An 18091-nucleotide genomic window follows, 5' to 3' on the forward strand; every position below is an offset into this window, starting at 1 on the left:
TGCTCCGTCCATCACCACCCCCTTTTGTACCGCTTTGTTCGCCATAAGTTGGCAGGGTATGCTCAGACGTGAGTCCCTTGCTCACTTTGCCACTGGATTCAAGCAAGCCTGGCTGAAGACGGCTGAAATGCCAGAAACCGGTCCTAGGAAGCTTGTTTCCGGTCCAGGGAAGGCATGGCTTGGCAGTTCGGGCTGGACTGTTCCCATGAGGCACAGGGTCAGACTGATTTGCATATGGCCATGTCTGAACTGGGGTGGCAGAGTGGGCTAAAGAACGGTGATGGATCAAACCCAGATCTGTTGACTGGGTGTGAGTGTTTGATTAGTTCTGATGCTCCGTCCATCACCACCCCTTTTGTACCGCTTTGTTCGCCATAAGTTGGCAGGGTATGCTCAGACGTGAGTCCCTTGCTCACTTTGCCACTGGATTCAAGCAAGCCTGGCTGAAGACGGCTGAAATGCCAGAAACCGGTCCTAGGAAGCTTGTTTCCGGTCCAGGGAAGGCATGGCTTGGCAGTTCGGGCTGGACTGTTCCCATGAGGCACAGGGTCAGACTGATTTGCATATGGCCATGTCTGAACTGGGGTGGCAGAGTGGGCTAAAGAACGGTGATGGATCAAACCCAGATCTGTTGACTGGGTGTGAGTGTTTGATTGGTTCTGATGCTCCGTCCATCACCACCCCCTTTTGTACCGCTTTGTTCGCCATAAGTTGGCAGGGTATGCTCAGACGAGAGTCCCTTGCTCACTTTGCCACTGGATTCAAGCAAGCCTGGCTGAAGACGGCTGAAATGCCAGAAACCGGTCCTAGGAAGCTTGTTTCCGGTCCAGGGAAGGCATGGCTTGGCAGTTCGGGCTGGACTGTTCCCATGAGGCACAGGGTCAGACTGATTTGCATATGGCCATGTCTGAACTGGGGTGGCAGAGTGGGCTAAAGAACGGTGATGGATCAAACCCAGATCTGTTGACTGGGTGTGAGTGTTTGATTGGTTCTGATGCTCCGTCCATCACCACCCCCTTTTGTACCGCTTTGTTCGCCATAAGTTGGCAGGGTATGCTCAGACGTGAGTCCCTTGCTCACTTTGCCACTGGATTCAAGCAAGCCTGGCTGAAGACGGCTGAAATGCCAGAAACCGGTCCTAGGAAGCTTGTTTCCGGTCCAGGGAAGGCATGGCTTGGCAGTTCGGGCTGGACTGTTCCCATGAGGCACAGGGTCAGACTGATTTGCATATGGCCATGTCTGAACTGGGGTGGCAGAGTGGGCTAAAGAACGGTGATGGATCAAACCCAGATCTGTTGACTGGGTGTGAGTGTTTGATTAGTTCTGATGCTCCGTCCATCACCACCCCTTTTGTACCGCTTTGTTCGCCATAAGTTGGCAGGGTATGCTCAGACGTGAGTCCCTTGCTCACTTTGCCACTGGATTCAAGCAAGCCTGGCTGAAGACGGCTGAAATGCCAGAAACCGGTCCTAGGGAGCTTGTTTCCGGTCCAGGGAAGGCATGGCTTGGCAGTTCGGGCTGGACTGTTCCCATGAGGCACAGGGTCAGACTGATTTGCATATGGCCATGTCTGAACTGGGGTGGCAGAGTGGGCTAAAGAACGGTGATGGATCAAACCCAGATCTGTTGACTGGGTGTGAGTGTTTGATTGGTTCTGATGCTCCGTCCATCACCACCCCCTTTTGTACCGCTCCCTCCCTGGCGTACCAGCCCTAATACCTCCCCCCCCGTCGTCTAGCCACTCTGATCCTCTGCTAGTGTTTTATCAGAGTCAGAGCTGGGGAAAGGTAGGCCACTGGAGGTTACTCTTACCGAGGATCTCTAGGTGTGATTCAGGACTTAAGAAGACACACTGCTGTCTGCTCTGACAGGGAGCTCGAGTCCAGGAGACAGTTCATCCCCCCCAGCTGAATGCTGTATCACAGGACTGGTGTCCAAGTCCTCTCCCTGCCTTCCCACATCATCCGCTCCCTGGTCATCCATTGTGACTGGCAACTGGTAAGCCTCCGCTCATGCCCTTTGAGCCTTTTGGAGCTCCATCTTCTTGGTGCTCCTTTTGGTTGGCAGCCCCGTCTCCTTGCAAAATTACTTGAGTTCAGCGACAGTGTAGCTCTCCAGATTGAGGCCTTCAAATTCTTGGAGGTGAAGTCACAGGCAGCACAGTTAGAGTAAGGGTTAATTTGAAAATGCAGAAAGAACAATCAGGAGAATTTAAAACTCGAATTGGGCTGAGATCATTTATCTGGGATTGTCAGCCTAACACAAAATCACTGTATGGCACTGCACAAACAAGTCCTAATTCCACGACTACCACCAATGTGATAAATTGGGTTACTGGTGGGGGAAACCCTACTCAAGCAGGAACCACAATTCTTGTCAGGGTGAGGCACAAGCAAACCCCAAATAAACCTGTGCTCTGCTTGGCAGACAGCAGTCAGGCTTAACTTAGAGGCAATGTGTAAACTATTTATGCAGTACTTCAAACAGTAATAAAGTGAAAACACAACACAAGAAGGTTCCCACACCAATTAAGAAAAATAGAGAAAAATTTCATAAATAAATCAAGACCAAAATTCTAATCCGGAGATAAACCGGAGATGTGTAATTTTAAAGATTTAAGTGTATATAGTGCAAAAAAGCCCAACGCGCCACTCTGGTTGTGGGAGACCGGGAGATAGTCATAAGTTCAGGACAACCACGATAGAGCATGGGTCGGATACAGGGACCAGGTTAGTCCTGCTGAAAAGTTACATTCTCAGCCCAGCGCAAAGAGTCCCATTCATGTTGGAAGGGGATGCGAGGAGCAGGTAAGCGTTGGTGACAGTCATCGATGTAGCACGAAGAGCAGACCTGGTGTTGTCACTGTGGGGCAAAGGTCCTGCTGTCATCTCGAATGGTCGGGCTGGAGCTTTACGGTGGCACTCTCTGTGAGCAGCCGACACTGTAGTGCAATGTGTCGGATTGACGGAACTTAGTGTTGGCAGGTAGTGCGAGTGACAAGCTTTTGGCACTAATGGGCCTGTTAGTAGTTACAACCTGAGGGACACTACTTGGGGGTTAGGGACTTGCTCCAGCTGGATCTGGGTGCTGATTCAGGTGGTTGGGAACCTATGTTCCTGTGGCTCTGAACAGGAGGCAGTAGACCAGCCCTTGGAGTCACTCTGGGAGACCTGGGTTCAGGTACAGGTCCAATCCCTCCTGCTCAAGCAGGAGGGCAGCAGCGCAGCAATCCAGCAAGGCATCAGTACATCAAACAGAAGCCTAGAAAGGCATGAACCCAGAAGGCAGCAGTCCAGCAAAGTGGCAGTCCTTTCAGCAGTACAGCAGTCCTTCATCCTGGCAGAGTCTCCACAAGTCCAGAAGTGTACTGGAGAGTTGGTGTCTGGGGTTGGGATTTGAACTGGTAGAAGCTTCTAGAGGTTTCCATTTGAAGTGCACAGTATGTTTCCATCCTCCCCTGCTCTGTCTCCCAACTAACTACAGGTGGTATGCAGCTCTTTGAGTGGAGGCAGTACACAACCTATTCAAGTGTAAGTAGGGCTGTGCCCAGTTCCACCTTCCCATCCTGCCAGTGATGGCCCATCCAGGCACAACTAAGCTCTTTCTATTGTGTGCGGCTGTCTAGGAGGAATACACTAAGTCCAACTGTCAGCTGCACCCAGCCATGTGATCCAGTGACAGGCTGCAGGCACTAAATGGCTAAGACAGGAAAATGCCAACATTTCCATAATGACATTTTCAAAATTGTAATGTAAAGTCCGACTTTACCCTTAAAGAAGGGTTTTAATTACAATTCTTTAGACACCAAACTGCAACTGTCTACCTGTTCCCAATTTAAAGTTATAGCTCATAAAATGTAATAAAGTAACTCCAATGTTACCCAATGGTAGAGGTAGGCCTTACAGTAGTGCACAACTAATTTAAGAGATTTTCACTACCAGGATATTTGAAACTCAAAATTACTTATCCTATTTTAAATACATTGCACCTTGTCCTGTTGGTTGTTTGGTCCTACCCTAAGGATGACTTATATGTATTTAAAAGGAAGGTTTGAGTCTGACAAACAGTTTATTTTGCCAGGTTGAAATGGTAATTCAAATCTGCTCACAAAAGGCTGCAATGGCATCCCAAGACATGTTTAAAGGGCTACTTTAGTGGGTGGCACAACCAGTGCCCTGGACACATGTAGTACTACTTTACTAGGGACTTATAAGTAAATTAAATATGCTAGTTGGGTGTAAGCCAATTCTACCATGTTTGGAGGAGAGCGCACAAGCCCTTTAGCACTGGTCAGCAGTGGTAAAGTGGACAGATTCCTAAGGCGTACAAAAATTAATGTAGCAAACAAAATGGAGGAAAGAGGAATAAAGTCTGGGGATGACGCTGCAGAAAGGGCCAAGTCCAACAACAATGAAACCAAGTATGAGGTGCCGTTGATTTGTGACTCCCACTTTTTCCTTAATAAGATTACATTTTTGATTCACTGTAAGGCTTACCCTCCTAGTGAATGTTCTCGGGAAGATGCTGCTTCTGTACATGTCCCTCTTTTGGTGCGTTGATTTTTCTACCCGTTTCCTCATAAGCCTGGGGCTACTTCAGGGGACATACTGTGGCACCTCCACTCATGTCCCGCCCCATCCCTGAACTCCTATTGGGTGGGTGGGCAGCATTACTGGGTGCCAGCGGAGAGCGCAAGGGGCACACCGGTGGGTCGCAGTGCTGAAAGCCTGCACTCACCTTACAGCCGCTGACCAGACGATGTTGCTAGTCCTTTTCTTGTGGCCTGTGGGGGGCTAGCCATGGATTATGATATTAGTGTCTCAATTTTGCCAGGCCTTTTATCTCCCAGAGTTCTCTTGTGAGGAACTCTGAGCTTAACCTTTGTCCAATCCAAAATGGCCGACCCTGAATAGGAATTCATTGCTCTTTCCCAATTCAAGATGGATTCCAATGAAACTCCTGTTTTACTGGGCCTATATAATGAAGCAAATCCAGTCCATTCCTTGCGTCAAACGTTTCGATCTTCCTACCCTAGTGTTGTTTGCTTCTGACCCTGCTCGTTGATTTCCTGCAAATTAAAACCATCTTTCCTGAAGTCCTGCATTCCTTCTGTTCCAGTATCCTCCTCTGTGTATTCCTCCTGGGTCTTCATCTTGAACCCTCCTTGCGGAATTTCACTGCCATTTTGAAGGTTTTTTTGCACTTGGGCGTTTCCTCCGTTGGGATTCCTTCTAGAGGGCACTTTCCTGCTTGGATGTATCCTGCAGCATCAATGTGGCTACTAGAAGGGGCGCCTTTACCTCTAACAGACCTAAATATTCAAGACCCGGAATCTTGCATCTGCTCGCGGCCAGAGATCCTCGACGAGACGCCTATTTCCTGGCATAGGGTGTTGCATTGAGGTACATAAAAAGTGATAGGTGGAATGATTGAATTAATCCCAGCAATTGGTATTTACACTGGGTCGCATTCAAGTTCATTGTACTTTCCCCCCAAAAATGTGACATGAAATAGGAATCAGCCACATGCAAATCCGTCTTCATCCTTCTTCAAGGAACAGCAAAAACTGTCAGGCCAGGCTCCCTCTGAGTGAGATACAAGCCACTTAGGAACATTTTCCTCCTATTTGGGCCTCTTAAGTCAGGTGTAGCTTGAGTCATATAGAACAATGAGCACAGGACCCAGGCGTGCTGATACGGTTGCACATAGGGTGTAGCATTAAGATATACAAAAAAGTGTTTTAAATATGAGGTCCCTTACAAGCTTGAGCCCTAGCCCACTCTCTCGGAGCCCAATGCATGTGCAGCTAAATCACTGTGGCACATGAAACACGAGCAGTTGTTTGTCTGTTCTTCAGTTTTACTAGGTCATCAAACAATTTGGATAACAGAGTACAAGGTTCTATTTCACAAGCCGCAAGTGGAACTTCTACCTTTCTTCATATGTGAAAACCTCTCTCACATTTAAATACCAGCTGGAGCAGTAAAAACTACCCTCATACATATTGTATTGTATTGTAATTGCATTTATATAGTGGTATAGCGCTTACTACCCCTGACGAGGTGTCGAAGCGCTTTTTGGCGAGTAGCACGCTACACCGGAACCCAAAAAGGATTACTGGTGGATAAGTATAGTAAAATTTGAGTTAATTGGAGTGGTGGATATGTGAATCTGTTAGTTGGATTGAAAAGGATAATGAGGGCATAGAAGAGGAAAGAATCTAGAAATTGGGAGATCATAGTAGTAAGATGAGGTTGGGTTGAGTATAAGGAGAGATGGAGGAGGGAAGAATCTTTACAAATGGATAACGGAGATCATAGTAGTAAAATGAGTTTTGGGTTGAGTCAAAAGAGGGATGGGTGAGGGAAGAATTTAGATGAGTTGTTTGGGAGATTATAGTATTAAAATTAGTTTTGGGGTGATCCTAGGAAGGATAGAGGAGGGGAGAGTCTAGAAAGGGTTATTTTGGAGATCATAGTAGTAGAATGAGGTTTGAGATGAGTCAGTGAGTGGAGGTAGATCATATATTGAGAGCGTTATAGGGTGAAATATAGGGTAGTGCTTTGGAGACAACATGGCTTAAACACATTCGCAAAGACAATATCTCTTGCATGGAAGAGACATATTGGCTATGCCAGTGCTTGTTTTAAGTTAACTTTATGGTCCACTTGTATTACAGTGAGAGCATCAGCCATTTTTGCTTCACTCTCAATTGTGCCATTTTAGAGGTGCTGTATTGAAAGTGCACTCTCTAGTCTTTGCCAGTTGGGATATGCCATCCATCCGTGCCCTATTTTAGATTGGCAGCAGAAAGAAGCAAGCTAAAGGCAAGCCTGTCTGCATCCCTCTATGCCCAGACCGTGTCCAGGGCCCGGGACACTGCCCGGTCTTTTTTCCGCAGCTGGTAAGCAAAGACTTAATACTATTGTTAAATGATTTACAGCTGTGTAGCATTAAACCTATTAGTTTGAAGTGCCTCACTAGTGAAACCGAATATCTAAGGTTCAGCACACACATTTCATCTTTACCCCCTCACCCCTTATCTTCTAGAATTTCTAATTGAGCTATATATCATACTTGTCGGAATCCCAGTAAAACATGCATTCTAATCAATGTCTATTTGATGGTTAAACCTGGTTAAACCTGTGATTGAGGGGAGGAGTCTGGAAGACTTATTTTGATTCTGAATTTATAGCAGAAATCTGCTTTATGCGGACTCGGACCCTGATCTTACATTTCTAAGGGTTATCGTTTCAAATTAGTCAATGGACCCATACGATTATTTACAAACATAAGACTATGGATTTATTTATTCATGTGGCTGTGCATTTTGTCTGGGGACTTGACGAGGCTCCATTTCTTTCAAGTTTGGAAAAGGCGTACAGACAGAGCGTGCATCACGCCGTTGAGCGCCTTTAGATGTTGCAGTAAATATGAGTGTATTCTACCATCTCTAGTTTGTATATCATTTTTTCTGTCCACCGGTTGCACCAACTTTAGGAATCCAGTAATTGAACACAGGAAAGTTGAAACTATGATTAAAAAATGTTGTTGAAAAGAACTCAGCAGCAATGGAGGTGTGTTCCGGTCATGAGACACAGAGAACACCATCATGGCCAGTCTTAATGGACTGGTACTATATATGATTTTAATGCATTTCCTTCAGTTTTATATGTTTTGTAAACTTATGCCATATTGCTAGTGTGTCATGCACATTTTGCTTCTTGTATTTGAATAGAGTTTTCTGTGCAACTTAGATGCAGCATTTTGCATGTTTATATTCATGTAAAATTCATTAGTGAGCACAAGATACATGCATACTGTGTGGGTGACTTGTTGAGGCATGTTGGGAGTTTGTCACTGCTCACAGTATGCCGTGGGCGGCATACACGAAGTCTGCTGTTTGTTTTGGTGGCACCTGGAGGTAATTAAATTAAGGGAGGATTTAATCAGACAGTGATTTATCAAAGTCTATTTTAACAAAACGTGGAAGGGGCTGGAGAGGACGCGACATGATAGATGGTGATTCAAACATTTAGCCATGTCCGGAAAAAAAGGATATTGTTGCACTGGTAGGATTCTTTTTAAGTTACGCATGTACTAAAATTGAAGCTCTAGTAAGAATATTTATAGACATCGCCATAATGGTTTGCCTTTTCAGGGTAAAGGGGACTAATTTGTAAACATGCAGTTTTGGTTGCCTTTGGGACACACGTATGGGTCACGTTTTTTCAGGAGGTTGATAATATTTGTACCATGACGGCTGGTTTCACGAGCATTCTTTAATGAGGAGCATTTTTTGAACTGAGGCTTTTGTAGGTCACTTATTTTTTATTTTTGGTTCGGGGGCAGCACGTTATAGTTTGCATGTAGCAATGAATTCTTACATCACATTTGGTGCAATCTTTAAAGCGTTTGTAGTTGTATCATTTGCTGCAGTCAAGTTCATGCTATATCGATTGTGCTGATGGGTTTCTTTAAGACATCTTGTATTTTAGCAACCCCTGAGGAAGGGAATTATCCAAAAATGCACTGGGTACACTTTAAGATACAGTGACAAGAAGAATTTTAAACTATCTTGTGCTGCTGTGAACAGCTTGGAAAGTCAGTTTTGAAATCTATGTGCAAGACGAATTGAAGAATCATGAAAACTATGAGATAAACAAAAGGAGAAAATGTGGACAAAAAGAACAATAAAAGGTGATGACCTGTTTAAAGACTATGGATTCATTTCTTCATGTGGCTGTGCGTTTTGTCTGGGGACCTGACGAGGCTCCATTTCTTTCAAGTTTGGAAAATGTGCACAGACGGAGAGTGCACCAAGACTGCATGCCTTAACGCCTTTGAGCATCTTTAAATGTTGTAGAAAATATAAGGCCATATTCTTGCCCATATCAATTCCTGCCAAGCTTTAGTCAACATTCTTTCTACTTCAGAATTGACATAGATGGACCACAAAGCGATTTTTTGGGTCAATCAAGGAGAGAGGCCAGAATGAAAACCAATGAGTCGTCCAAGATTTCGGATCACTCACAGTCTAAATTGGATCCTCCTAAATTGATCACCTTTTTAGAGCATTCTGTGCCTGAGACTCTTGGTAGGATCGACAACTATGTGGATTAGCTTAATAAGTGAATCACCAATGCTATATATATTACCCTTCTTGTGACGTCCTTTATTACCCTTCCTAAGAAGTAATTTGTTTCCCAGCGTTCTGCTCCATCTGCTCCTTGGTATACAACAGCCCTGACTCTGGCCAAGAGGAAATAAAAAAAAACATCTTTTTTTAAAACAGATAATGCTTATGGGCGTCTAGGAATCCACTCTCCAATTGGATGCATTTTCTTCTCTCTTGAGGGCCTCTTCCAGACCACAAGCTGAAGGGAAACTCAAGGTGGCACTTTGAAAAAAAACCTTTCCATTCAAAGGCTAATGTTAAATCCAACAACATACAGTCAATGATCCCACCAGTGAATCAAATGTACTAGTAGCCTTGTTAATTGTCTAAATCACTGAAGCTTTATTCGTCTAAACTTTGCACCATTACCACTACTAAGAGTACTCTAAATCATACCCAGTTAGCAATGACATCACTAAATCTTGAACCTCTCTGGCACAGTCTACCACTTTAACCACAAATTAACATCTTAAATATCTGTACCCGTGGCCGTTGTTTGTGCTGTGTCTGCCTCTGTGTCTTTTCCCAGATACCCTGGGCTCGATTTGCCCCCATTTGCCCCCACCGTGAACATCATTCACGGTATTTACAAAGAACTATATTTAAAAAGTAATAGTGTTATGGGATGGCATTGATGTGCAATGGTATTGACGTGGAATGGGATGATAGTGATGTGGGCTGGTAGTGAAGTTGGATTTATAGCAATAGCATGTGACGGTAGTTATGTGGGATGTTTATGATGTTGGATTGATAGTATTAACATGGGATGGCAGTGTGGTGGATTCGTAGTGAAGTTGGATGGATGGCATGGCCAGACTAGCCAGCCGGGCAAGCGGGCAATCCCCCGGGAGGCTGGAGCCCCAGGAGGCCGGTTTTGACACTTGGAGGCCGGTTTCGGCCTCCAGTAGTGGTGGTGAACTATACACGATTCCAGCAGCAACTTTAAAAAGTTGCTCTGGTTCTAGCACACATTAGCACGTCTGCACATGGGGGCTGAAGTTAGAATTCGTGCCAGGACTGTTTTAAGTTCCCAGTCTGGCCCTGATGGATGGTATTAACATGGGATGACAGTGAGGTGAGCTAGTAGCAAAGTTGGACGAAAACTATTATTGAGTGGTACTGACACAGGATGTAATGAAGTTGGATGTGATGTTAATATGGGATAGTTGTCATGTGGGATGGCAGTGAAATTGGATGGATGATATTAACATTGGATGGGAAGGCGGTGGGTTGGCAATGAAGGTGGGTGGGTGGTATTAACGGTGAATGGTATTAACGTGGGATGTAAAGAAGTTGGATGTACTCTTAATGTGAGATCATACTGATATGGGATTATAGTGACGTTAGATGAACAGAACTAGCATGAGATGGTAGTAATGAGGGATAGCAGTGGCATGGGATAGGAGTGACGAGGGGTGGTACTAACGTGAGATTGTAGTGACACAGGGTATTAATAGAGAGACAGAATAGTATAACATGGGAAGGTAGTGATTTGGGATGGTGACAATGTGGCTCGTAGTGACTTGGAATAATAATGACATGGGGTGGGATTCATGTGGAATAGTAGTGACGAATGATAGTAGTGCCAGGATAGCAGAGATATGGGTTGGTAGTGTTCATAAGGCTTGCACTTATGATGCCCTGTGGTCCTAGTTTGCTGTGCTGTATCTATTCTATATGTGCAAGTGAGGCTTGTAGACTACACTCCCTCTTGCACCCTGTGCTCCCACCCTTGAACCCTGGGACCCCGCTCCCTCCAATCCTACTCCCTTTTCACCATCGCCTCCTCCTACCCCCTGGTAGCGGCAGTAGTGCTGGCTTTTGTATTATGAATAGTTGTTTGTTAAGCTTCATTAACATGCAGCACAGGCACAGCATGAACAGTGGCGAGCGTGCGCGCGCACACATACATACATACACAAGGCAATATTTTAGGTGAGTGGGAAGTAATCACCCACTACTTTTGCACTTCTACCCATGTGTTAGCTCGGCTGCCTTTCCTATGTTTCACTCAGTCTTGCAAACGTACGTTCAACTTGCAAAAGCTCAAAACTTTGCCCTTGCCAATGCTTGTGCTGCTTCGAGCGGACCCGTGCACGAGCTCTGAAAGGGACGTCCTCAGAGGCTTCATTAGTTACCTTCGTGCTACACCTTTGCGCAGCAGACTGGCTGGTGCTCATTAATCAGTCGAGTGCATCGGCCCAGCGGGTGTATTTGAGGAGTTCTATTTTCTTCATTTCCTGACACTCTGTGGAATCTTCTGGTCGTCTGCCTTGCATTCCAACAAAGCCCTCTTTGTCCCCGTGGAATGCTTCCCTTGCTGCCAGTCCCTTCCTATGCAATCCCTTCTAAAGGCACCTCAGGGCCTCCTGCAGAAGAAGGAACCTTTGATTCAGAAATGCCCCACCTTCCGGTGCGGGGTGGTAGGGGCGGGAGGTTTGATGTCATATCCTGCCGACGGCACTGTTTATGGCAGGTACTCCAAATCAATCAATTCCTCTACGTGAGACTTCTCGGCCACATTCTGCATATTTTTTATTAATGATTTGCATTCTGCAAGTGAATTCCTGAGGGTACAGTGGGGTTTCAATTTGTTTGTCAGTTTTTCAATGTATTTATTCTAGTAATATTTAAAAAGTGGTAAGAACAGCATCCATATTTTTTGAATATAACATTTATTATACACACGTTCAAAGCATGGCTAAAATACCGGCATCCATTTTTTTGTAAACAGATTTTTATTGGATTTTCAAGGCGGCATCAGCATAGGAAAAACTGCCCAGTGGGCACATCATATGATCAAACAGTGCAAGTAAAGTTCATTGGAGTTGTCCCCCCGCTTATTATCATAGGGTCGCCCTTCCCCTCCCAATATCAGTCCTCTCATCAGGTAGGCAATATGTGCTACCCCCCTCTATTCCACCATCCCTCCCCATGCTCAGACCCATGTAGATGTTTCCAAGCGTCTCCTCATAATCGGCATCCTAGAAGGAGTCCTCAGGGGAATACCACCCCCGCCCGCTTCCCCCTCCCTCACCCCCAACTCCCTAAACTAAAGAACTCCCCCCCCACCCAACCCAACCCCCTCAGGCATGCCGCTCTGTCAGTAAGACGTCCGGTCATAGTCTCCTATCTCATCCACCGTGACCCATGTCCCCGAACCCCAGGGGAACCGTATTAGGGAAAAAAGTGGAAGGAGGCCCTCAACTAATCCTTCTCAGCCCCCCCTCAACAGTAGAGTCTGCCAGGGATCTCAGCGTTCAGTTGCCCGGTGCTACGCTCCCCTCATCAAGTGTGTCTCCTGCGTCCGCAAGCGGATGCTTCACCAAGTCCACCAGTGCCACCCACACCCGTGCCATTTCCATCAACTTTTCATTCCCAGTGCGCATAGCCATTCGCAGTCTGCAGGTCCCCTCACTCTCCCTGTTCCATCTCAGTAGGTTGGGGGGCATTTTTTGACTTACAGTGAGTAGTAAGCTCCCTCTTTGCCAATACTAACCCCAGGTTAATGAATTTTCTAGTAACTTTCGTCTTGGCAGTATGCGGGAACCAATGCAACAGGCAACAACCAGGCGTCAGTGCTATCTCCCTCTCCGTGACTGTAGTCAGCTCAGCTATCACCCCTGTCCAGTATTCTCCCAAGTGGGGTCAGTCCCAAAACATGTGAAGGAACCCCGCTCCCTCCAGATTACACCTTGGGCAGGTGGATGATACCCCAAAATACTCACTGATTTTCCCCAGTGTGAGGTAGGCCCTATGCAATATGAAGAATTGGATTAATTGAAAGCGCGAATTCCTCGTGCCCTTCCAAGCCTGTTCTAGGATCTCTCCCCATGGCTTCTCCCCAATGGCCTCCCCCAAATCTGCTTCCCATTTAAGGCGTAAAGCTACCAGGGGCTATCGCAGGCCATGCGTGATCCGCCTATAGAGACATGTCACCGCCTTAACGGTCTCCATTGCCATTACTACATATTGACACGCCAGGAACGTCTTGAGTTCCACCGCCCGCTCCCACCAGTGCTTTCGAATGGCTGTTGTTAAAGCCGCATGGAAGAGAAAGTCCCCCAGTGGGAAATCGTGACGCTGCAAGAGGCCATTGAAGGGAAGGAGATTACAATCCTCAAACAAGTCACCAATAGTGATGACCCCCGCGTCTTCCCACTGACGCAATCTGCTCCAATCACCCCCATGCGGCAGCGCCATATACATCCTTAATGGGATTTCGGGCGCATACGGAGTACGTATCCGCGCCTTTCTAGCCAGGCGATTTCAACACTGTCTCACCGTTCGCAAATCAGGGGGAATCGTGCTATTTCTCACAGGCAACCGCAACAGCACCCGGGAAAGTTGAGTTAAGCTTGGATCCTGGCCTCCCAAATCTTCTGCGTCCCGGATTCTCCTCGCCGCCCATTTGGTAAACCATTGAAGCTGCGCTGCATGATAATAGGCCTCAAGATCCGGTAGGGCAAACCCTCCCTCCGCTCTAGGCCGTTGCAAAGTGACAAGTGCTACTCTCCCCCAGAGAAACCCAGTGAGCAAGTCATTAAGCTGCGCAAAGATTTTATGCGGGATGCAAATGGGGAGCGTCCCAAAGAGCTAAAGAAGCCTGGGTAAGGTAATCATCTTCACAAGCGCGACCCTACCTGCCACAGACAGCGGGAGTGTGCTCCAGAATTCGAAGCAGCTCTTAACGCTGCGCACCGCCCGTCCTACATTGCCCTCCAAGAAGTCCGCAGAGTCGTGATAGATCCGGGTCCCCAGATACGGCAAGCAACTGGTTTCCCATGGGACCCCTTCCGCACTTTGCTCCCCGATTCTGCCTGGGTTGGCAGGAAACTGGCACTATTTGGTCCAGTTGACGCGGAGGCCCGCAATCCTCCCCAGTGTGTCTAATAATTCTTTAGCTCCCCGTAGCGCAGTACCCGAGTTGGCCAGAAACAAAAGCACATTGTCTGCATAGAGTGCAATATGCTACACCTGTCCTTCCACTAACAGCCCCTGATAGTGACGACCCGTCCTGGCATGGACAGCAATGGGCTCCATTACCAGAGCAAATAGCAGAGGGGACAGCAGGCACCCCTGCCTCGTACCCCTACCTACTCTACATGTGGCAGATATCAGTCCTCCCATTCGGACCATGGCAGTGGAGTTATTGTACAGGATCGCCGTACATTCAACAAAGTGGTCCCCCAGTCCAAACGCCCTCAGGACATTAAAAAGGTACGACCATTCGAGACTATCAAAAGCCTTCTCAATGTCGACCGTGAAAACATAGGCATCCTCCTTACAATAAGTGTCCGCCCCTAAAATGTGCAGGAGTTTCTGAACTTTCATCGCTGTGTACCAAGACGGAAGAAAACCCGCCTGATCCACGTGAATTAGGGTCGTCATATGAACCAGCAATCTACTCGCCAACACATGACTCAATATCTTGTAGTCCAGGTTAAGAACAGCCAGTGGCCTATAGGAGGTCTTATCCCAGGCCGGTTTCCCCGGTTTCAGAAGAGGAACAATTATTGCCTCTCGCATAGTCGCCGGGAGGAAACCCTCCTGTCTCACTCTATTATACAGGGCTACTAAGTGAGGGGCCAGAGCGTCTATGTATGTGGAAAAAAATTCCACCGGAAGCCCATCCGTCCCTGGTGTTTTGTTCCTAGCCATGTGCTTGATGGCTCTACACACTTCCCCCACCTCTATGTCCCTGCCAAGCTTTTCCGCCGCCTCCTCCTCTATCCTGGGGAGCTCCACTGCAGCCAGAAAGTCCCCTTCACTGGGAAGTCCTGGGGCAAGCTTACTCTGATATAATCTCATGTAGTACTGCAGAAATTGCTCATTAATGGCACACTGGGTATACACTGCATTACCCCCTGGATCGCTCAATTCCAATATCGATGTCCCTCTCCTTGCCGGATTGGCCAGCCACGCCAGCAGTGCACCAGATTTGTCCCGGTCGGCATGCGCCTGAGCAGTGTAGGCCTTATAGTCAAAGGATCGCAAGCATTCTATTTGTACAGCCAGGGCTTCACGAGCCGCAAGGAGATCTTCCTGCTTATCAGGTCTTTCCGGCCTCTCTTTCTCCACCTCTCTACGTTTATGCTCTGCGCTGTGGGCATCCTGCAACAGCACCTTCGCACTCCCACCACTTCCCCTATGCAGTGCCCGCTAATCACCTCCTTAAAGGCGTCCCATTCTATGAGTGTAGTCGTCGCTGACCCATTGTTAACCCCGAAATAGTCTTCTATCGCTGTACCTATTGTGGCCCTGAACACTGGATCCTCTAATGTCTCAGTCTCCAGGTGGGAATGGCGGGGCGACCCCACAACCAAATTAGCAATACCAACAGCGGGTTGTGATCTGATCTAAAATACAGGCATCCATGTTTGATCATGTATAACGCGCATATCCATGGCATAACTCATAAATCCCATGTCACTTGGACGGTGTTAACCTCCATGAACTCCTCTTCTACCTCCCTAAGAAGATTAGTGTCTCTGACGAACTTCACTGGGACCACATCCCCTGAAAACATTGCGAACCACCAACATTATCTGCCTTGATTTCATTGTGCTCACCCTCCAAACCCACTCAATATCACCCTCCTTGGAGACTCAAAATGTTGAGTTATGTCACCGTTTATGCATGGGTGTGAAAACAAGTTACCATTTTTGAAGGCGGTGAAAAGCAGCTCTGCTCCTGTGTTCTGTGTTCTATGTCTGATCTCTCTGTTGCAGTTCTGCACAATTGGAAAAGACCTTTATAACGTGGGCTGAGCCACGCATGCTATTTCCTAGCAAGCGGAAACACGATTGCCTTAACCACGCATATGCCTTAACCACGCACAATGGTTGCCATACAGACCATGCGTGGGGTTTCAGTAATGTGGCCTTCAGTCACTTGTGAGTGTGCGTGATATGGCCAGCAGATCTCACCCAGGTAACTGCAATAACTCTTTAGAACCCTGTGATGAGACTCTAGGTTCTGCCTGATTTTCTTTTAGTCAGTTTGCTACAAGATGGTATCAGATGCCTGAAGCAGAAAACTGGCTCGTATAAGAATGTACTGCCTTTGAACTCTAAAATGGAGATGTGAGAGTGGATCACTCTGGTGACCTCTAAACACCCACATGAGTAGTAACTTCTGCCTCAAACTTTGACTTGTGTGGGTCTGTTGGAAAGAAGGGCTGAAACCTAGACTTGGACCTGAGCCCCTTGAACAGGCTCATTCAAACAAATATGGAGTAATCAGAGACCACATATAAGCTATACATACTTTCCATCAGCCCCTGGACATACCTCCCAAAGGCAAACTGCACAGATCTGCTCCACCTGCACAGAAGGCAAGTAAGCTGCCACTTCTAAACTCTGATTAGTCTTTGCAAAACCTTACTTTTGTGGGAACCGGAGCATCAGTGGTAAAGATCCAAATCTGGAAATCTAAAGCAAGGGCCTCACAATACCCCCAACCCTTGGATGCTGCCCCCTAGCGGTCCCAAAGGGTCCCATGCTGTGTCCACTCTGTTCGCTGATTGAGAGCGGGTCAGCAAAGGAAAAGCAAACATTCATCTTTTGTGCCCTCCTTCAAGGCCCAAATTAAAAAAGGAAGAAGAGAGCCAGGCCCGAACGGAATTCCGCCCATCCTTTATAAACAAGAGAAAAATTAATGGGCAGCAGCGCTCAAGCCTCTATTTCTGGAAGTAAGACATTTTAATAGATTGCCTGGCTCCTGGAAGGGCGTAATCATCTCTCCAATTTTTAAGTCTGGGAACAAGTCTCTCCCAAAAACTTATCGACTAGTGGCCCTAATGGACAACGAGGCAAAGTATTTTGCAGGTACACTCTTGGAGGAGTTTCAGGCCTGGGCCACAGAGAAATCCCTAATTCCGGTTAATCAGACTGGCTTCGCTAAATCAATTGGGACAACCACTAATATCCTAACCATGGGTATGTTAATAGATAAGGCTGAATCAACTAAAATGCCCATTCACTTCTGCTTTATAGACTATAAGGCTGCTTTTGACCATATAAATCGGAACATTTTGTGGTCCAAATTGAACAGATGGGGGAAACCAAGGCCTCTGTTAGACTTGCTGATCAACCTTCACACGGAGACATGGGTCCAGATAAAGTTGGGTGACGGATCACTCCTGTCAAGACGCATACCAACCAACAAAGGCCTCAAACAGGGTTGTGTTTAAGCCCCCACATTATTCAATTTGTTTTTAGGGGACCTCATCCCGATCCTAAATAGGTGTAACTCTCATGCCCTCAAGTTAGGAGGGCTATTATTACCGTGTCTTCTCTATGTGGACGATGTAGTCCTAATCAGCCGTGCAAAAGTAGGGCTACAACATCTAGTGAATGCTACACAGGGCTATTCTGAAGCACACAAACTGACCATAAACCTGGAGAAAGCGCAGACAATGACGATCAGTAAGAACAGGAAAAAATCATCTACCTGGTTTTGGAACAATGCTCGTATTGAGGATGCATCAGTATATAAATATCTAGGAGTAAAAATCGATAACAGTGTCCAGTTTACTGTACAGAAAACCAGCATTAGAGGTAACGGCCTTGCCTTAGCAATCTCTTTAAAAGCACTACGAGCTAAACTCCTGCCAACAATTACTTATGGGAGTGAAGTACAGAGAGGTAGAGATGCAAAGACTCTGGATAATACAGTCATAGCTGCATACAGGGTTATTTTTAGCCTGCCCAAACAAACCTCACCGGCTCAAATTAGGCTAGAGTTTGGCATCCAGAAACAGCTCCTGGCAAGACAGGGGACGTACATAACTACCTGGGACAAAGTGCGAAAATCCAAACAAGGAACTCTAAATGATTATCAATGGATGGAGTTAGAGCAACACCCAGCCTCACCAGCTGCCAAGTATCTCAAAAGGAGCCTGGCGAATAT

The sequence above is a fragment of the Triturus cristatus genome, chromosome 4_2 (assembly GCF_964204655.1).
Source record: "Triturus cristatus chromosome 4_2, aTriCri1.1, whole genome shotgun sequence".
Classification (NCBI taxonomy): Eukaryota; Metazoa; Chordata; class Amphibia; order Caudata; family Salamandridae; genus Triturus; species Triturus cristatus.